This window comes from Impatiens glandulifera, chromosome 3 (genome assembly GCF_907164915.1).
Source record: "Impatiens glandulifera chromosome 3, dImpGla2.1, whole genome shotgun sequence".
Taxonomy (NCBI): Eukaryota; Viridiplantae; Streptophyta; class Magnoliopsida; order Ericales; family Balsaminaceae; genus Impatiens; species Impatiens glandulifera.
The window spans coordinates 35,519,329-35,542,869 of NC_061864.1; positions in this window are offsets into that span (position 1 = coordinate 35,519,329).

A 23,541-nucleotide genomic window follows, 5' to 3' on the forward strand; every position below is an offset into this window, starting at 1 on the left:
TGCTAGTACAAACCCATACACGTTATAAGCAAAAGAATTAGTAACTCCACTCCCTTTCCTGGACATATATACGGACCTGTGGTGTTTCATGTCCTGGTCAAGACCCCTCATGGTGAATCTAAAGGACACCTTCCCCCATGGAAATTGGAGGAAATCTTCAACATCTTCAACCATATGGATGATTTTGAGATTTAAAATCCGTTTTGGGTCATATGAGAAGAGGTACTAGTTAATCAAGCAGATCAGCCCGATCTTCCATGCGTCTTCCTTATCGGTGCATTTCATGAAAATAGATTCCAACTCCATCATTCGAATTGTCGTATTCCTTTTGAAATATTTTATCAGCAAGGGTGGACAACCTCAGCATTCATCTTTGTATATAGGCAATCTGTCGAAGTTGAGGCCTGTAATCAATGCGTACTCTTTCAGACCAAAAGTATATTCCTCCCCATTCAAGTTGAAAATCATCCTATTCAAATTGGCCTTCACCTTCCGAAGCAGCAACTGATGTAAAATTGTCCCTGAGAACAACAAGTCTGGGACTCCTTTCAATAAATACTGAAATTGGGAATTTAGAGCCCTCTCCATAAGACCCAGCGCTTCAAACCTATCAGATACTTTTTTCAGGGCTAGGACAGATTTCAATGAAATCCTACCAGGAAAATCATAAACCGTGAAGTCTGCCATCTACAAAAGGGAAAACAAAAACAACAATGTTTGTGAAAACCTTTCACAACAAATATAAACAAACGAGAAGAAAAGCAACCGTCAAAATAGCTAGAAACAACTGTCAACTGCGTGACGCAACTGCGTGACGCAACTAAGTCACGAAACTGAGTGACGAAACTGAGTGACGCAGCCCAACCCATAAACCATGCATGAACCATTTGAAAGCAAGAAGCATCCTACCCTAAACTCTAACATAAAACATGCATGAACCATTTGAAAACAGGAAGAAACCTACCCTAAAACCCTAACATAAAACATGCATGAACCATTTGAAAGCAAGAAGCAACCCTAAAACCCTAACATAAAACATGCATGAACCATTTGCAAGCATGAAGCAACCCTAAACCCTAACATAAACCATGAATGAACCATTTGCAAACAAGAAGCAACCAACCCTAAAACCTAACATGAACATAAATCAATGAATGAACGAACCATAACATAAACCAACATAACTAAAACTAACCTGATGAAGTCAATGAATGAACGAGAAGACGAAGACGAAGACGAGCAGGAAGAGACGTCGAGGCAGGTGCGTCGTCGAGGCAGGTGCGTCGTCGGGTGCGAGAGAGAGAGAGCATGAATAGTGGTCGAGGCTTATTTGGGTTTTTATATAAAATAAAAAATAAATGTGACGCATCGTATCCTGCTTGACGCATCCGAGATGACGTATCCGAGATGACGCATCCATCTTGACGCATCCGAGATGACGCATCCGAGTTGACGCATCCGAGTTGACGCATCCTACGTGACGCATCCTACCAAACAAACAACCTGCATTCAACGAATCAGCGAATCAATGAGGAACGTTCTGTAAAGGAAATATACACGAACTGAATACGAAATCGAAAAAAACAATAACGAAATAAACACAAAATATAGTGGAATGGTCGAATGAAATGTCAATTTGTTCAAAATCCTCAGCGCTGTGCAAACTCGTCTCCGTTGGAAGTTCTTCGCAGCTATAGGCCATTGAATATGGTGGAATGGTCGACGGTGCCTCTTCGATTGGTTCTTCAGCGATGAAAAAGAAGAGAAAGTCTTCTCCGCCACCATTAGGGTTCACGGCGGTGCGGAGAAGACGGGGAAGAAAGGGGGTGGATGAGAGAGAAAATGAATCGAAAATGAAAAAAAAAATTAAGACTTTATAGGGTTTAGGGTGCGTCACGCATCTGGAGGGTGCGTGACGCATGGGTATAATGGTCATTAAAAAGTTTGGGAGTCATCAGCGCTATAAAAATTATCCCCCCGCACCTTACGCATTTAGCCCCCTTTTTGGGATCATTTCCCTAAATTTCCCGGTATAATAGTTTAGATTATTTGTTTAGATATTAATTTTAGATATTATCGAACTAACTATAATATTGAAATTTTAGATGTTCTTGTTTATTAATTATTTTTTGTTTATTAATTTAATTTTTTTTATAAATAAATACTTAAAATTTCAATATTCTTATCCATATCTTAATTCTTAATTCTTAATTTTATGACTTTGATTCAGCTAATAAATGGAGTTTATCCTTATCAGCACTTGCATATTAATCTGGGTCAAAGAAAAATAGATAAATGTTTATGTGTAAAAAACAGGATAGATAGTTATTTTAATTTTTTCTGCATGCCCTTCATCTTGATGTAACATTTAAATTTATAAACTCACTCTTTTTTATTATCATATTTTTAAATACTTTTTATTTATTCACCATCATTTTTTTATATATTTTTATTTATATAATTTTATTTAATTATATATAATTATTAAATTAATTATTTATATAAAATATAAATTTGAACATATCTATCCTGTTTTTTACACATAAACATTTATCTAAATATAAAAATTTAAATCTCTTCGCTTTATATATATTTGTTATTTAGAAATTAACAATATTATATAATTGTTTAGTTTTATAATTGATAAAAATGATTAATAGATTAAATTTTTTTTAAAAAATATAATGAATAAATTAAACAATAGATTAAAATTAGACAATAAAAATAAGAAATAAAAAATTATTATTTCTTAAAATTGTTTTTTATTTTAATTAAAATTTAAAATTATATATTAATACAAACTTATAAAAATTAATATATTCATATAATTTATTTTAAAATTAATTAATTTAAAATTAATTAATATTGCAAATTAAAGTTATTAAAAAAATCAAATTATTTTATATAAAACATTAAATTTATAAATATATAATTAAAAATATTAAAAAATTAAAGTGATTAATATTAAAATATATATAATATTAAATATTATTACAAGTTAAAAATAATAAAATTGGTGTATAAGTTTAGCAATTGAAATGAGATAAATACTCTAAAACATACTTGAATAAACTAAAGTGAAGTGAATAAGCTTAGAATCAAACTCACCAAAGTCACTTAAATAAATAAACATCACTGATAAGAAATTAAGAATCATATTCAACCCTGTTAAGGCAAACTAGACAGCCTAAATTAAACTATACAACGGGAAATTTGATCAAATAACCTCAAAGATGAGGTTATTTGATCTGATGATAAATTGATAATTTTATTGCGCTCGTGGTGATTTTATTTTTTTTGAACGATTTTGCCCTTGTCGCGAAACGCTAAGTCACTTAGCGTTTCGCGAAGTGACGACATGTGAAATGTCCAAATTGCCCTTACTATTTAATATAACCTCCGTACTTTTTTTTCATTTCTTTTCTTCTCCTTCTCTCTCTTCCCGCTCTTCTCCTCCTTCTCTCTAAACTCCGGCGGCGGCGGCGGCGATCTCGTCGGAGATCTCGGCGGCGAAGTTCGTTCGAAATCCACTATGAGCTCGACGACGTGCACGAGCATTGTTCCAATAGGTACGTCTATTTGAAGCATGTTTTATTGATGTTCGTTTTCTGAGATTGATTAGGGTTTACTTCCCGTTTCGCTAAGTGCCCAGCGATTCGCGAAGGACTTCTCGTTTCGCTAAGTGCCTTACGATTCGCGAAGGCCTTCCCGTTTCGCTAAGTTCATAGCGATTCGCGAAGTATTAATTATCCGTCTCTAAATCAAATCATGTTTTTATATTGCAGCTGAAGTTTTCGTTTTCTATAATGGAGAGTGGAAACTTGATGCTGATGGAATACTGTATTTTGATGCATCTTCAATCAAAACATTTGATCTACCCCAAAATACTCGTTATGCTGAATTACTTGATATACTCTACGATAGACTTAATCTCCAGATATCAGCATACGATTTAGTGCTCCAAGTGAAGTATGATATTCCGAATATCAGAAATCCAAAACCTGTTTTTATTGATAATGATGGGGATTTGAACACATATCTATCACGCTTGATTTTGGGTCGAACAGTGTCACCATTGTGTGTATCTGTAGTGGAGAAGTCAGCGTTTACTAAAGAAAAGATACCACTACTTACATACCCAACTCAAGAAAGTATACTACCACCACAACTTACTCAGAAATTTGTTCCACCTGTTGTACCCTTGGAATTCTTTGTTGAAAGTAAAAATGAAGCCGGAGAAACCTCTTTGCCTCACATCCCACTTACTCAGGACTTGCATGTTAATAGTGGTGAAAAAGCATCAATACCTATACAACCAAGTGCAAGAAGATCATCATTGGGTACACCAACTAGTGCAAGAAAGGCATCAAATGGTACACCAACAAGTGCAAGAAGATCATCAATGGGTACACCATCTAGTGCAAGACGATCTTCAATGGGTACACCATCGACAGACCCGACAGACACATCACCGCCAGACCCCACATTTGCGATGGCATTAACTAGTGAAACCGTATTGGAAGTTGGTTCGTTCTTTGAAAATAAAAAAGAACTTCAACTTGCTCTATATAAATATGCGATGGCCAATCATTTTGAATTCAAAGTGGAGAAGTCAAGAAAAAATCTTTGGGAACTCAAATGTTTGGATGAGACATGCAAGTGGAGTTTGCGGGCTGTGAAAGGTAATTTTTCTGAGATGTTTGAGATCCGGACATTTGAGCATCAACACTCATGCTCAACTTTGTCGAGGCCCAAGAAAAAAATGCAAACACCAGCATGGGTTATTGGGCAGTGCGTGAAGAGCAAGTACATGGACCATCATCATAACCACTTGCCTAAGAAAATAATTGAAGACATGCAGACAACTTATGGGATATTTTTGACTTATAATAAGGCATGGAGGGCAAGGGAAAATGCTTTAATAGCGGTGCGAGGAACGGTAGAGAATTCTTATGGAATACTTCCATCATACCTTTACATGTTGGAGAAATGTAATCCTGGTACCATAACCGACATACAGACAGACGAGCTCGGTCACTTCAAGTATATGTTCATGTCCCTAGGCCTCTCAATTAGGGGTTTCAAATCCTTTTGCCGTCCTGTATTATGTGTTGATGCTAGTTTTCTTAAGCACAAGGTGGGTGGTCAATTATTGGTGGCTATTGCATTGGATGCGAATGAGCAACTATATCCTGTCGCATTCGGCGTTGTTGATTCAGAGAATAATAACTCCTGGACTTATTTCATGCAAAAACTGAGAGACGCAATTGGATTAGTTGATGATCTCGTCTTCGTATCCGACAGACACCCAAGCATCGCTAATGCCTTGTGTGCTGTTTTCCCAGAAGCAGACCACGGTGCGTGCACATATCACATAAAGATGAATATTGTGGCCAAATTCAAAAGTGATAAGTGTCATGCGGAGTTTGATTCGGCTTCAAGGGCATACACTGTCCACGAATTTAATCGTTGGTTTGAGAAAATCAAGGTTAAAGATCACCGGATTGCTGCCTATTTGGAAGAAATTGGGTTCCCAAGATGGAGTAGAGCATTTTTTCCCGGTAAGCGATACAATCAACTGACAAGCAATTATGCTGAGAGTTTCAATAGTCAGAGCAGGGAAGCCAAAAAGTATCCCATTTCAGAAATGGCTGAGTATTTAAGATTCACAATACAACAATGGTTTAACGATAGAAGAGAAAGGGCGTCTAATCACGAAGAAGTTTTATCTCCAAATTATGAGAAGGTGTTACGTGAGGGATTCGAGAAGGCCAGATTCTATACAGTTCAATCGCTTAACCGATTCGAGTTTTATGTGCATGACAATCAGTCCCATTTCAAAGTCAATTTGAAAGACATGAACTTGGAGGGTGGCTCTAAAGGTGACCTTCCCCCATGGATATTGGAGGAAAGTGTCCTTGTCTTCCACCATGTTGAGTATTTTTGGAATTATAACTCTTTTTGGGTCAAATGTGAATAGGTACTGGCAAATCAGGCATACCAGCCCCATCTTGAATGCATCTTCCTTGTCTTTGCATTTGAAAAAAGCCTTCTCGAAGTCGCACATTTTCACACTCATGCTCCCTTTAAAGTATTTAACCGAGAGAGGTGGACAACAGCGCAATTTTTCTTGGTCCAACTCAGGATAAACGCCGAAACATAGGCCGGTAACTAACGCATACTCCTTCATACCAAATACAAGCTTTTGCCCATTCACCATGAAAGTTATCTCCTTGGAGTTTGAGCTTAACCTCCTCATCAACATTTGATGTACAATACTTCCTGAGAACTGCAAGAGGGGGGCTGTGAATAATGATCTGAACTGTGTATTGTACACACTCTCCAAAAGATCCATTTCCTCGAACTTATTCACAATCTTCATCAGGGTGAGGGCACTTTTCCACGAAATCCGACCGGGAAACTCAGTAACAGTTGTTTCTGCCATCTACAAAAGGAAACAACATCATCAAAAATGTTAGAACAAACACATACAAACGTAAGAACTTAGCGAATCGGGAGGAACTTAGCGATTCGCTAAGTGCCTCCCGATTCGCTAAGTACTTAGCGAATCGGGAGGCACTTAGCGAATCGCTAGGCACTTAGCTAATCGGGAGGCACTTAGCGAATCGAGAGGTACCGAGCGAAACCGTTAACTGAACATAAGACAGCATTACCGAATCGGAAACAATACGAAACTAATCAGAAACAAACAATAAACTTAACATGCAAAAACCCTAAACAAAAAATCTGAAACAAACACTTAAACTTAACATGCAAAGACCAAAATCCATAAGCAAAAAACCAGAAAATGATCGGCCACAACTAGGTATTTAGCGAATCGCTAGGTACTTACCGAATCGGAAGGTACTTACCGAATCGGAAGGTACCTAGCGAAACCCTGATGAAACCCTAATGGCAATAAAAATATACTGAACAGAAACCCTACTGGCAAAAAATATATACTGAACAGAAACACTTAACATTACACTAACATGCAAAAACCACCAATGAACAAAAAAGCAGAAAATGATAATGAACTAACCTTAATGACGAACGAGAAGAAAGCAGAAATGATCGGGCTTGACAAGATTCAGTGAAGAGAAAATGGGTTAGAGAGAGAGAGTCGGGCGGTTGAAATGAAATGTTCTGAATTTTTTGAATATATAAGGTCTAGCGCGTGTGAGTACGCGCGTCTCTTCAACTTCCGTAGCGAGTCGGGAGGCACTTAGCGAATCGGGAGGGACTTAGCGAAACGGAAGGGACTTAGCGAAACGGGGGGCACTTAGCGAATCGGGAGGGACTTAGCGAATCGGGAGGGACTTAGCGAAACGAGAGGTCAACGAGCTCCAGCTAAGAGAAGATGGTTTGAATACGTTTTCGCTACTATATTTTAATAACGAAATCGAATTCAAACCATTCTCCTAGCTGGAGCTCGTAGTACTTAGCGAATCGTCAAGTACAAAATTTTTTATTGGTTTCATAGGTAATCTATCTCGTTTGACAAGGTATCAACAACAAAGTCATGGTTTGATAGAAAAATTAAGTAGATTAATTTTGGAACCGGCCAGACAAACTAAACAGAAGTTAAATGTTATGTGCAGGTACTTAACAAACCAGAACCGGTTGAGGCATCAAACACCGGTTGCTACTATTTCAAAGAAACCGGCTTCAAGTGATCAAGTTAAAGGATCACAGGAACCGGCTTCACCTTCCCAAAGCGACTGGTTAACGAAGGACAAAATATTACACACCAACCGGATCATAATGCACAACACACAGAAACCGGAAAGTACAGATCAAGAGTCAGAAGATTCAAATCTCAAGAGTGACGTACTATGACGGAAGAAACGTGTCTCGAAAGAATAAAAGAAGATCGGATCCGATCAGAAGCATGGGAGGAAAGCAATGATGCCTTGTTAATCCGATGCTGACGACCGGAAGCGGATGTTCAACACGTGTATCAATCTGAAAACCGGCTATGTCATCATCTGTTCAGAGTCACCTGCATGAATGCCAGGTGTTGAGGAAGTTGAAGCGTGCAAGCAATCCTTCTGCAAACAGGCGTGATGACGATCAACCAATCCAGAAGAGAGAGAAGAAAGTAGCCGTTAGCTACTTTCAGCTATAAAAGGAAGATGGATCGTCATTAAATGCCAGTTCTGCAAGTGACGGATTACGAAAACAAATCATAAAAGCATTAAAGTCTAGAGAGATAAACAGTGTTATGTTAAAAAGCCGGTTTGCCTAAAACCGGAAGTTCTTCGTGTGTGATATTGTGTTGAGTAGTTGTATTACATCAAAGTGTGAGTTTGGTGTAACCGGCGAGTAGCGAAGTTGGGCTCGACCGGAAGTGTGATTGTAACTCTAAAGAGTTAGTGGAGATCCTTCTCATAACCTGAGAAGAAGGGGTGACGTAGGAGGGTTTGCTCCAAACATCCATAAACAAATTCTCTTGTCTCGTGTTCTTTCATTCGCTTTCATTTCCCGATCTTTCTTACCGTAAACCGCAAACCAATCATTCTTCTAAAACCGGTCACTCACCTCCATTAAACCGACTCCTTCTTAAACATCATCTAAAGTCGCAAACGTTGCTTCAACCTGAAACAGACATTTCCGCCCTTGAACCCGGTTCAAGAGTCTGTGACAGGTTGTGCAGTGCTGAGAACGGTTTTAGTCTCTAACCGGACTATCACCAAGTTGTGTGTTGTAAGAGGCCACCCTTACTGAAACTGGAAAACACCCCGGTCCTCCAAGGGCGTCCCCGATCCTAACAAGTGGTATCAGAGCGAGGTTCTTAGCATTCAAGCAACCAAAAATGGTGGGAAGCATGACTCACAGCGACAAGCCGCCAATGCTAAACAGCGAAGCATTTAGCAGTTGGAAGAAACAGATGTATCTACATCTGATAACATTGGATGATGAGATGAGTCGAGTCCTGAAAGAAGGACCGATCAAGATCAACAAGGAGGAAAGCCAGTGGACGAGTGAAGATCGGAGAAGAAGCAACCTGGACAACCATTGCATGAGGCACATCTATAAAGCCATAGATAACAACACTTTGAACAAAATATCAGAGTGCGAAAATGCAAAGGAAGCCTGGGAAACGATTATCCAGATCCACGAGGGAAACGAAAGAACCAAGGAGAATAAAATCTTGGTAGCTACGCAGAAGTATGAAAACATAAGGATGAAACCGGGAGAAAATATGAAAGAATTTAGCAACCGGTTCACCAGCGTAGTAAGCGAGCTTCAGACACTCGGAAAGAAGTATGACAACCGAGAAGTGATCATTAAAGCTCTAAGATCACTGCCAAGCACGTGGGATATCAAGACCATGGTGATGAGGGAGTCTAGCACCCTTGGGCAGATGAAGTTGCATGATGTGTTTGAGGATTTGAAAGCCTACGAATTCGAGATCAACTCTCGGATCGAAGATGAAACATCTACATCAACCGCAACAAGAGCCTTGGTCACATCGGTGGAACCGGCGGCTCCAGTATCAACCGCACCGGCTCCAGTCAAAAACACTGATCAAATAACCGACGATGTGATGGCGATGCTAGCCCAGAAATTCGGGAAATTCATGAAGAAGAGCCAACCACCATCTAATAATGATTTTAATTATAACTATGTAGATAAATCAAATAAAAGATGCTATAACTGTGATGGTTTTGGACATTTCAGGTCAGAGTGTAGAAAACCAAGAAGAGATGATAGAAAACCGGAAGGAAATTATCAAGGAAATTATCAAGGGAATAATTATCAAGGCAACCGGTATCAAGGAAACAATTATCAAGGAAACAATTATCGGGGAAACAACAATAATCAACGAAACGATTACCGAAGAAATGATGATCAACATGCTAATGAAGGAAAGGAGATCCAAAAAGCTCTCATTGCATCCGATGGTGGAAGCGAGTGGGCATATTCCGATAATGAAGACGGTGAAGAGAAAGTAACATGTTTCATGGCAAACGACGAAGAGGTATTTGATTTCTCTTCTGATGAATTTACTAAAGAAGATCTAGTTTCTGCACTCAACCAAATGGTTGCTGAGTTCAGAAATATATCTGCGTATATGCCAACATCTGTAGAACCTAAAACCGAACAAATAAATGATAAAAACGATAAAACATATGAGATCAAAACACATGAACCGGATGAACTATTCTCGGATAATGAGGAGACAGTTCAACCGGAAATGGAAACCGATGAACGAGCAATGTACGTCACGGCTGCGTGGGAGAGATCACGGCAAGCAGTGAAACAAATGTGTAACTATAAACGACATCCGAAATGTAGATATGGTATCGGTTATGATCCTAGTAAACAAAATGAAACAAAACAATCTAACGGGATGAAACTAACGAAAAACAATCTTCCATTTATAAAATTTGTCAAAAGTGCACAAACCGAAAATGATCTAAAACCGGAAGAAACGCTTAAGTATGTAGGTCCCAACGAATCTGAAAAATGGCTTCATCCTGAGAAAAGGAAAGCAAACCGGAAACCGAATAAAAATAACAAAAATCGACATCAAAGAAGTCCATCACCACATAAGGCATTCTTGAGCAACCGTCAAGAAGTTAAGCCAAATATCATCAAAACAATAACCGGGAAAGTGATCCGACTAATTCAAGTCTGGATCCCAAAGGGACTAATCAACCATGGACCCAACTAAATGTGGGTACCAAAAAGTTGTAAATAATTGTTTGCTGCAGGTTAGGAGGAGCAATCGGTTGAAGAATTCTGAATGGTACTTGGACAGCGGATGCTCAAGGCACATGACCGGAAACAAGGAGCTACTGACCGACATCAAGTACGAAACCGGAGCATTCATCACATTCGGGGATAACTCAAAAGGTAAAACTGTGGGCAAGGGTAAGATTGTCCATGGTGAACTATCCATAAATAATGTGTTATTGGTAGAAAAGCTAAGCTTTAATTTATTAAGCATAAGTCAAATGTGTGATGTGGGCTACAAAGTTGAATTTCATAAAAACTCATGTTTAGTCAAAAATCAAAATGATGAAACTTTATTAACCGGTAACCGGATAGGAAACATTTACAAAGTGAACTGGAAAAATGATTTCGAAAAACCTGTGTGTATGATAGCCGGAAATGATCCAAATTGGCTTTGGCATAAACGGTTAAATCACTTGAATTTCAAAACGATTAACTTTATTTGTTCCAAGGAACTGGTTCACGGTTTTCCAAATGTTAAATTCTCAAAAGATAAATTATGTGCTGCATGTCAAATGGGAAAACAAGTGAAATCATCTTTTAAAAGTAAAGGAAATTATCAATCTGAAAGATGTTTAGAACTGTTGCATATGGACTTGTTCGGTCCGGTTAGAGTAACTAGTTTAGGAGGCATGCATTATACTATGGTAGTTATTGATGATTACTCTAAATTTACTTGGGTTACTTTCCTAGCTTCTAAGAATCAAGCTACTTCAAACTTGATTAAACTGATTTTAAGAATACAAAATGAAAAATCTATTCGAGTAAACAAAATTAGAAGTGATAGAGGAACTGAGTTTATTAACAGTAACTTAACTACTTTTCTTGATGATTCCGGTATTAGGCACGAGTTGTCTAGTGCCAGAACTCCTCAACAAAACGGCCTGGCTGAGAGAAGAAACCGAACTCTCAAGGAAGCCGCAAGGTCAATGATAGCCGATTCGGGTATCGCTCAAAAGTTTTGGGCTGAAGCTATCAACACCGCTTGTTATACACAAAATCGATCTCTAGTGACTAAACGGTTTTCGAAAACTCCTTTTGAAATTTATTTTGATAAAATTCCAAGTGTACGGTATTTTCGAATTTTCGGTAGTAAATGTTTTGTTCACAATAACGGCAAGAAGTATTTGACCGCTTTTGATGCTAAATCCGATGAGGGAATAATGTTGGGATATTCAGCTGTGAGTAAAGCCTACAGAGTATACAATACTAGGACTTTAACAGTTGAAGAAACCGCACACGTTGTTTTCGATGAATCGGTTGAGCGAAACACTGCATTACCCTTCGACCTTCACAACAGAATGGAAAATTTCAATATCTATTCTGATGATGAAGACGAGGTTCCGGTTTTTAGACGCTTTGTCAAGGACCAAGCGGTTGATGTTGAAATTCAACCTGATCAAGCTGCCTTACCGCAGAAAGTTGACGATTCAGTTTCTACTGAAGAAATCGGTCGGTCTGACTCTGTCCAACCTACCGATCAGTCTAACCTTGATCAGCCAGCCGAAAGTTTGGTAGACACGTCTCGGATTAACCTCAGAAGGAACAAAAATCATCCTCTTGAACTAGTAATAGGTAACATATCCTCACCCGTCCGAACTAGGCAACAAAATTTGGATCACTATGGAAACTCTGCTTTCATATCACAAATTGAGCCGAAAAAGGTGGATGAAGCACTGTCAGATCCAGATTGGATCTTGGCAATGCAAGAGGAATTAAACGAGTTTGAGAGAAATAAAGTCTGGTACCTAGTTCCTAGACCGAAAAATAAACCGGTTATAGGCACACGATGGGTATTCAGAAATAAACTCAATGAAGACGGTTTAGTTACGAGGAACAAAGCCCGGTTAGTGGCTCAAGGCTATAAGCAGGAAGAAGGCATTGATTTTGAAGAATCATTCGCCCCTGTAGCCAGACTTGAGGCCATCAGAATATTTTTAGCATATGCAGCTTTCAAAAAGTTCAAAGTTTATCAAATGGATGTAAAAAGCGCTTTTCTAAACGGTAAAGTAAATGAAGAGGTGTATGTTAATCAACCTCCAGGTTTTAAAAATCCAGAACATGAAAATCACGTTTACCGGCTGAATAAAGCCCTTTACGGTTTGAAACAAGCTCCAAGAGCTTGGTATGATACTTTGACTCAATTTCTATTTGATCACAAATTTACAATCGGTTCAGTAGACAAAACCCTCTTTAAATTTGAAAGAAAGGAGCAAATTTTACTTGTTCAAATTTATGTTGATGATATCATATTCGGGTCAACCGATCCAAAGTTATGTGACAAATTTTCGAAAATGATGACTGATAGATTTCAAATGAGTATGATGGGGGAAATGAGCTTCTTTCTAGGACTTCAGGTTAAGCAGATGGAAGCTGGAATCTTTATTAGCCAACCAAAGTATACAGCCGAACTGCTGAAGAGATTTGGGATGGATACATGTGCCGAAGCGGCTACGCCAATGAGTTATTCCGTGAAGCTGGACAAAGATGATGATGGTCAAGCCGTTGACATCACAGCATATCGAGGAATGATCGGATCGTTGTTATATCTCACAGCTAGCCGACCTGATATCCTGTTTGCGGTTGGAGTGTGCGGAAGATTCCAAGCAAGCCCAAAGCAATCTCATTATACGACGGCTAAGAGAATCTTGAAATATCTGAAGGGAACTCAAGAAGTGGGACTCTGGTATCCAAAAGACTCGAGTTTCAATCTAATAAGCTACTCAGATGCCGATTACGCGGGTTGCAAAATCGACCGAAAGAGTACAAGTGGAACAAGTCAGTTTCTGGGTGACCGGTTAGTCACCTGGAGCAGCAAGAAACAAACGTCCGTTGCAACGTCAACCGCAGAGGCAGAGTACTTAGCGGCTGGGAGCTGCTGTGCACAACTCCTCTGGATTCAACAGCAACTCAGGGACTTCGGAATAGAAGCAAAGGAGTCTCCAATCTTCTGTGACAACACCAGCGCCATAGCGATCACATATAACCCGGTGTTGCACTCAAGAACAAAGCATATCGACATCCGACATCATTTCATCCGGGAGCATGTTCAGGAGAAACACATCCGGCTGGAATATGTGTCGACCGAGCAACAAGTAGCGGACATCTTCACGAAACCGCTACAGGAAGCTAAGTTCTCACATTTTCGAAATATCTTGGGTCTTACTAATTTAAATCAATTGATATAATCATGATGCATGCTTATATACAAAACCGGGATATGTGTTCAGGGAGAAGCTAAAGCTTCTCAAACCATATTCAAATAGGCCATTAATAAATCAAATATGCTAACCGGGAGGAAGTCTCCAGTTATGCCTGATTATCTCATTATTTCAAATCAAATGTATGTTTACTAAATGGTTGAAATAACCAGGTTGAAGTGGATAAAACAAATCCAAAGTTGAACAACTATTGATATTTATCAACTTTTCTTCATAAACGGAAATATCCTACTTAAACCGGTCTTGGAAAACCGCTCAGTACATATGCACTTTGGTCTGATGAGATGAACTTTTCCGGTTAACCTGAGATGACAGACCGAGTTTTCGTGCATGTTTTGAAAAATGAAGCCTGTGATTAATTAAAAACAAGTCTACCACAATCGAGATGACGACATGTGTCCATCATCAAGAGAGGGAGACTTACATCTTGTCAATAAATATTGTTCATCATTGCTATCTTAGTAATTATTAGATTTACCTTGGAAATAACCATTAGTTACTTCAACAAGTTAAGTCTATTTAATAGCTGATGACATCATCAGGCATGCTTAACTTCATTAAAGACCAAGCCGAATCCCCGGGCTATATAAACCATGCTTAATCCTTGTCAAAACATCACAAGTTCACTATTCACAAGCATAATTCTTGAGATAAACTCCCCTTTATCTCTCAAAAACAAACATGAACTCCAACCCTCTAGCCAAGAAGATTCTATTGGCAGATTTTGAATCAATCTACCAATATGAGGATCATGAAGTCAGGGAAATGTTCTTAGCCATTGAAAGGAGTGGGTTAAGAAGCTTCCTTGAGAACAGGTTCATCATCGACTACCTTGTAGTCGAAGAACTGTTCGAAACCGTGAAAGAAGTGCACCGAGATATACTCGTTGCACAGGTTTACGGTCAAAAATTCCTTTTCAGCGAGACGGATTTCGCTGTCTACTGCGGTTTACCCAATGAAGGGGTAACCGACCTAACCTATTCTCCGGTGACAATGGAAGAGATGTGTCGCCGGTTCTCTGGATCTAACATCCCGGTTAAATCCTAGGGTGCTAAGAGTCAACTTTCTCACAAGTACCAGATTCTCTACGAGATTCTGGGAAAATCTGTCTTGTGCAGAGAGAAAAGTTACTATTACACTCAAAGGGTCTTCGAGATGATGATCGCTGTAACGGTTGGGACACCGGTTAACTGGTCCTGGATCATCTTCAGCAACCTGAAGAAGATGATTCTCTCCAACAAAACCGGATACGCTCCTCAGCTGAGCGGTTTCTGCGCAAGTCTGGAGATTCACACTGGAGCCTTCGTCACCTTGCACCCAAGGCACGTACTCACCAAAGAACGAGTACAAGAAATGATCGACCGGTGGGAAGCGGTTAAAGCTAGAAGAATTCAAGCGGCTGAAGCCTCCAACGCTCAAGCGGCTGAGTCATCAAATGTCTAAACCTGTCCTTCTTCTCTTCTTTTATCTTTTTCTTACAAAATCGGTATTTTTGTTGTACTACCGGTTTTTGTACTTCAATTAATGAGACAGATTTTCTTCCTTTTTAAGTCAAAATCTATAACATTCAATGCGTCGTATCAAAAATAAATCATTTCACTCTTGGAAATATAAATCTCAAAGAGTATGCCTGACTTGATTTGACAAGACTTGCTTTTATTCTCTTGGAAAATCACAAAATCATTAATGACTAAGCATAAACGGCTAGATTTTCAAATCCTTGCATTAAATGCTCTCATTCATTCCAGGCTATAAAAAGGGGTTCAACTTCCATTTTTCAAATCACGCCTTCAAGCATTCCTCTCTCTAAAAGTTCAAAAGCTCAAGAACTCTCCTAAGCCTTCTTCACTCTCCATCATCATGTCTGCTGAAATTAGAAACACCCTGATCATCGACTTTGAGGACATCAAACACAGTTCTTACTATGAATGCATCTTTCAGCATATCATAGCTTCTGGCCTGCAAGGCTTCCTCAAGGGTTCGGACCTCATCCTCGTAGATGAGGTGTGCGAATTTTTCAACAATGGTCACGTTCTGGATGATGGCAGCATTCGCACCATCATCGACGGTCAGTTCCTCCAGTTTTCTGAGGAGGAATTTGCCACATTCTTTCACCTTCCAACGGAAGGTTTCTCTGATTTTCCGACACCGCATCTACCGGCTAAGGAAATCTTTTTCAAGATCTTCTCCTCTTCCTACGCTCCTGTTAAGGATTTTGGGAAGAAAGAAGACCTCGCTCCCCATTACCAAGTCTTTCAAGACTTGGTCCAACGGTCTATCATAGGCCGAATGCCCAACCAGAACTACAGCCGGGAGGCATTCGATATTATGATAGCCATCATTCGCGAAACCGACATCAACTGGTCCACCTATCTCTTCAATAAGCTGAAGCAGCTTATGACCGGAAAAAGGGGAAAGATCAGCTACGCCCCTCAGATCACCCGGTTTCTCATGTCCAAACGTCGTAACCTTGGAAAAGGTGTTCCGGTTGGATCTTTCAACACCATCACTATAGACATGATCTATAAGTGTATGTGTAGGATTGAGGAACGGTCTCCTCAGAACACCATCGACAGGTGGTATCAAAGGAGATTGGAAGGAGGGTGGTTCACTGAATAAATCTCTTTCTCTTTTTTTCTTTCCGGTTTCTGGTCATTTTGTTGTACGACCAGAACCGCTCATATGTTAAACATTTCCTTTTATGAATGAATTTTTCAATTCTTAACGAGTCTCCGGTTTTCTCATTCAAAGTATTCCTTTCCGATTTTTAAACTCAAAATTAAAGTTAACTTAACAATCTCCGGTTAACAAAACTTAAAGAAGAAACCGGAACTTCGAGCAAAAATAAAAATTTGAAAAATCTTAACCGCCCATGGTTTTTACCTCTCAAAATTTACCGCCCATCGAATTTCCGCCTTTACCGCCGAAAGTTACGGCAGTAACTTTTGGAGGGAAAGTTGGCGCCAAAACATTGAGTTGACGGTTCATCTTCAAAACTGCTTGAAATCGCCATCTATATAAACTCAAATCAGCCCATTCAACACACGTGCTTTCTCTCTCTAAAATTTCCAGAACTTCAAAAGATCTCTTCTCTCCGATAATCATCAATCTTCATCTTCTTCTCTCAAAAGCTATCATGGATCTAGGCAAAGCTCCGTTTCAATGGATGTTGCAGGTTGACTTCGCAGACATTGACGAGCACGCTGACGACAAGAACAAGGCTGTTCTTCAACTTCTTCGAGAATCTGGGTTGGAGAAGTTCCTTTCTGGTCCGTTCACCATCTATCCGGCGGCGGTGACGGAGTTCTTAGCGACGGCGACACTGTTGAAGAGAAAGATCTCGGCTACTGTTAACGGGAAGGCCGTCCTTATAACTGAAGAAATCTTTGCCGAAGCTCTTGGTCTACCCAACACAGGTTCAGACCTAAAGTTCGACCTAACCGAAGCAGAGTCAAATGCTGCCCGGTTGGTTGTATCCTTTTCAGGTCAGGATCTGGTGATCCACAGTAGCCGGAAAATCAAGTTAAAACCGGAATACAGATGGTTGGTGACCGTCATCTCCAAATCGCTCCAAGGAAGGGGAGGTAATTTCGATAATCTCACAAAGCTTAAGCTCAGAATGTTGTTAGCAATTGTTCGCAGCGACAAGGTGGACTGGGGATACGTTTTATACGAAGAGTTCTGTCAAATGGTGATCAAGAAAGACGGCCGGGTGCAGGCATATGCTATGCAAATCGTCAAGATTCTTGAGTTCCTTAATGTGGAACTAGGTGAAGGCATACCGCTTCCGATTTCCAACATTCTTGACTCTGAGTCAGTGGCAGAAAAACCGGAGAAGACAATAAAGCCAAAAACCTCAAAAACAAAATCATCTAAGGGAGCCAGTTCATCGGTTCCAGTTGAAGAAGAAACAAGACAAAGGAAACCGTCAAGAAAAGCGGTTGAGGCAGAAGCTCCACCAGAACCGAAAAGGAAGAAGAAGGTATCAGCAAAGAAAAGCTCAAGGAAACCGGCGGACTCCGAGAAAACGCTTTCCTCGGACAATCCACCAGAAAGAACCGCAGATGTTTTTCAACCCATCCCAATCAACACCGTTGTCCCAACTCCCATCCCATCCGATTCTCCAAAGCAAACCGAATCCTCGGGGAGCGAGGAGAACAAGTCAAGTTCAAAGGAGGAGGCAGAGGGAAATATTCACTCTGCAACCTCCAAGTCACCAAGAAAGCAAGCCGATGTGGGCTTGAATGCCTCAGAGGCAATTCAGAATGTAGTCCAGGAGATCACAAGAGAAACCGAAGAGGACGATGTCTCTAGTCGTCGGAAGCCAGACAATCAGGATGAAATACCTGATCAAACAGAAATTCAACCGGTCGATGAGACGACCAAGTCAACAGAAACCGCACCTCCGGCTCAGGAGGAAAACATTGAAGAACGGGAACCTTTCGGTTTCGCAGGAGGCAAGACAGCTCCAGAAGGTCCATCTCAGGTAGACAAAGGCAAAGGGATTCTTCTTGAAGAAACAACTGAAACCGGAACGGGAACGTTGCAGATCGACCCTCAGACTGAAACTACAACCGGAGACGAATATCAATACACCTTAGAGCAAGAAAATGAGCTGTTTGATGAATTCATTCAAGACATGAACAAAGGTGCAAGTGAAGCGCTAGCTCCATATCTCCGGTGGGTGAAGCTCCGATGCGAGACCAAATTATCCGACATGCTTCCAGGTTTTAGTGGAAACAGGCAGTGGGACGCACTTGTCAAGCTAGAAGAGGTGGCACTCGAGTTAGCCAACACCAATCTAATCCAACCGGCGTTTTCCAAAGCTCCGGTAATCCTTGAAAACGTTCGGTTACAGGCAGTTGAGAATGCCTTTCAAGAAATCCAAGGAAAGAATCTAGAACCGATTGAAATGAAGATGGCCGAAAGATTTATTGGGGTACGAGAAAAGCTCGTGCGTAATTTCGATCGTCTTGACAAGAAATGGTGGGATACTTGCCAACGTCAATTCAACAATCCTGAGTTATTTCAGAGTAAGCCTTTCTTTATAACTGGTGAAACATCCGGCACCTCTGAAAACTTGGAACAAGAAGCCTATCAACCGGCTAAAGCTCTGGACATCGACCAAATCAAACAAGTAGTGGTGGAAACAGCTGATTCATGCCTTGGAAATTTTAAAGCAGTAACTGACGAAAGAATCTCAGTGGCTGAAGATAAAATGGTAAGCTCTCTACAAACCATGATGGACACAACTATGCAATCAACAGTTCAAGCCATGATTTCCGAGTCCGTCAAAGCCGCAACCGCCCCACTTTTAGACATGCTGCAAGCAATGGCAATTCAAATCGGGGAAATGTCCAAGGTTCAAGTCGGCTCCACCCAAACTCAAATCGAAAAAGATGCTGAAACCGCACGGAAATTGCAAGAAGAAGAGATTGAAAGAGAACGGCTACAGAAGGAACTTGAAGATAAAGATCATGAGCTTGCCCAACAATGCAATGAAGAGGAGCAGGCTAACGCTCAGGAACCGGTACAGGGTCAATCATCCCACTCCATGAGTACAAGGAACAAGAACAAGAAGAAACGAAGTGCCATTAAAAACGTGATGAAGCGGGCAGAACTGAAAACAGCCGAACCGGTTGCGTTAAATGCGGAACCGCTTGATGAGGAAGAAGAAGAAGATCCGGAGGAACTCAACAGACGAAAAAGAAGGACAACCGGGGAATCTGCAGCAACTCCAAGCCTCAGACCTCTGACTGTTCCACCTCCTCCACCGCCAAGACCAGTCTGCGCCAACTTCAACCTTAAGAAACAGGTCACCGGTCATTCAAGTGTGTGGGCCGGTGTGCTGATCGATGCCGACAGACGTGCTAGAGAACACAGAGCTCGGCAAAAAGAAGCAAGAAGACGGTTGGAGAAAGAACTGGAAAAAGAGCAAGACAAGGGGGGACCATCCAAGCCCTAAACTTTATTATTATAACTATTTTTGAACAATTATGCTTTACTGTGTTTCAGAACTCGGTTACTCTGATATCTCTTAGGTTTTTCAAACATACTTTCGACGCTTTTCAAACATATTTCTCTTACAAATCCTACTTATTTTATACACTTATCAAAAATCAAATTCATGTTTTTCAAACATGTTTATCTCAAAGCAATTGAACTCATATTCTTAAAACCGGCCATACATTACAATTTTTGAATATTTATTCTAAATAATCAAAAAGGGAGAAATTGATAGAAAAATTAAGTAAGTTAATTTTCTTAAAACCGGCCACACATTACAATTTTTGAATATTTATTCTAAATAATCAAAAAGGGAGAAATTGATAGAAAAATTAAGTAGATTAATTTTGGAACCGGCCAAACAAACTAAACAGAAGTTAAATGTTATGTGCAGGTACTTAACAAACCGGAATCGGTTGAGGCATCAAACACCGGTTGCTACTATTTCAAAGAAACCGGCTTCAAGTGATCAAGTTAAAGGATCACAGGAACCGGCTTCACCTTCCCAAAGCGACTGGTTAACGAAGGACAAAAGATTACACACCAACCGGATCATAATGCACAACACACAGAAACCGGAAAGTACAGATCAAGAGTCAGAAGATTCAAATCTCAAGAGTGACGTACTATGACGGAGGATTCAGAAGTTCAAGTGATCAAGTTAAAGGATCACAGGAACCGGCTTCACCTTCCCAAAGCATGGGAGGAAAGCAATGATGCCTTGTTAATCCGATGCTGACGACCGGAAGCGGATGTTCAACACGTGTATCAATCTGAAAACCGGCTATGTCATCATCTGTTCAGAGTCACCTGCATGAATGCCAGGTGTTGAGGAAGTTGAAGCGTGCAAGCAATCCTTCTGCAAACAGGCGTGATGACGATCAACCAATCTAGAAGAGAGAGAAGAAAGTAGCCGTTAGCTACTTTCAGCTATAAAAGGAAGATGGATCGTCTTCATTAAATGCCAGTTCTGCAAGTGACGGATTACGAAAACAAATCATAAAAGCATTAAAGTCTAGAGAGATAAACAGTGTTATGTTAAAAAGTCGGTTTGCCTAAAACCGGAAGTTCTTCGTGTGTGATATTGTGTTGAGTAGTTGTATTACATCAAAGTGTGAGTTTGGTGTAACCGGCGAGTAGCGAAGTTGGGCTCGACCGGAAGTGTGATTGTAACTCTAAAGAGTTAGTGGAGATCCTTCTCATAACCTGAGAAGAAGGGGTGACGTAGGAGGGTTTGCTCCGAACATCCATAAACAAATTCTCTTGTCTCGTGTTCTTTCATTCGCTTTCATTTCCCGATCTTTCTTACCGTAAACCGCAAACCAATCATTCTTCTAAAACCGGTCACTCACCTCCATTAAACCGACTCCTTCTTAAACATCATCTAAAGTCGCAAACGTTGCTTCAACCTGAAACAGACATTTCCGCCCTTGAACCCGGTTCAAGAGTCTATGACAGGTTGTGCAGTGCTGAGAACGGTTTTAGTCTCTAACCGGACTATCACCAAGTTGTGTGTTGTAAGAGGCCACCCTTACTGAAACCGGAAAACACCCCGGTCCTCCAAGGGCGTCCCCGATCCTAACATGGTTTTGAAAAGAACATGTGTTAGCAAAACAAACCCTATAATTTTACATGGAAACATTTAGATTCTTCAGAAAAAGTCTTTGAAGAAGCGATCGTTGAACTCCAGATAAGAGAAAATTGTTTGAAATTTATTTCTTTAGCTTAACGACTAACGAAATCAAAGTCAGCCAATCTTTGCTTATCTGGAGGTCAATGATAGATTCTTCAAAGGCATTTTCTGAAGAATCTAAATGTTTCCAATGTAAAATTAGAAGGTTTGTTTTGTTAACACATGTTCTCTTCATAACCATGAAGTGATGTAAATACCTTGTCAAATGAAGTTCATGATTAACTATAAATAACAAAAAATCTTGATACTTAGCGAATCGCGAGGTATACTTAGCGAAACGGTAAGTCCGTAGCGAAACGGTAAGTCCGTAGCGAAACGGTAAGTCCGTAGCGAAACGGTAAGCAGATCTGAAACGGAAACACATACGCTCTTATCATACAGAGATTTTCTGCAAATATGAACAAATAACAAATAATAACCTAACGAAATGCTCAAACATGAACCAATATGAACCATATAAGAAATAAGAATCAACAAAACGGAGAAAATGATGGACATAAAGGAAATATGAAAAGGTTTTTGAAATGAAGAAAATGTAAACAACAACATAACTGTTAGACTGAAGATCTACCTCGACGCCGTTCAAATAGTTAGAATCGGAGAACTCACATAAACCCTAGTATAAGAAACCTGCATGCAAAATAGATCTAGGGTTAGAAATCGGCAATAGATAAACATAAATGAATTAGTTAGGTTAGAAGAGCTCTGATCGGGTTTGATTTGTATGGATATTGGAGGAAACAGAGACGTCGTCGCCGCCGGCCACCGTCGTCGCCGGCCACCGTGAGTGAAGGAGAGAATTGGAGAAGAGAGAGAAAAAAATTTAGGGAAATGAAATTATTTGGGTATTTATACAAACCTCTAATCCACTTCGCGAAACGCTAAGTGACTTAGCGTTTCGCGACAAGGGCAAAATCGTATAAAAAAAAATAGAACACCACGAGCGCAAAAAAAATTATAAAATTCCACCAGGTCAAATAAACAAGTTTGCAAGGTCATTTCGTCAAATTTCCCCTATACGACATGTGAAGACCATATTGAAAAGGAAAGAAACAAAATCAATTTTAAAAGTAAAGGAGAGTTCCGTCAGTCTATAATGGGTGATGCAAGATTATCTCAATTGAGAAAAAATATGGAAAATATTGTTAAAATAAACTTGTAATTTTTTTAATGCAAATCTTTGTTGATCTCTTAGTGTTTTGTTTTGAAAAAAATAATGTATTAAATATGAATTAGTAACTCGTATTATCGTCATTGAAAATGAGTTAGACCATCCTTATCCATGACCAAATAATAGGTCATGATGTTGATCATGGATGATCATGTCAATTTATCATGACTATGACCAAATGTTTGGTCATTCCATGACCAAAACCAAGTTATTGGATCTTTATTTTTGTCATATTACGGACAAAAATCACAACCAATGTCATTTAATCAAATGCTGTCATTTGTCAGCATTTGATTGATTACCCAGATTTTTTTTTGATTTTTTATCTTTAAAATCTGATTTTAATATTATTTATAATTAAAAAAAAATTATATCAAAATTAATAATTTTTTGAGATCTATAAATAGAGACCACTCTTGCTATATTTCGGAACACAAAAAAAAATCACAATTTTCTTATTTTTACTAATTATCCTCCTTTGATTACAATTATCCATAATTAATCTGTATAAAAATATTATTATGTATAAAAATTAGAAATTAAATATTATTATTATATTTAAAAATTATTTATTATTTTTTTAATTTAAAAATAAAAATAATATTTTTTAATTCAGGATAAAGATTTAATTGGTTATGGATAAGCACAATGAACAAAATAGGTTACGGATAAGAATGCTCCTACTATTCAACCTTTCTAATCAACAC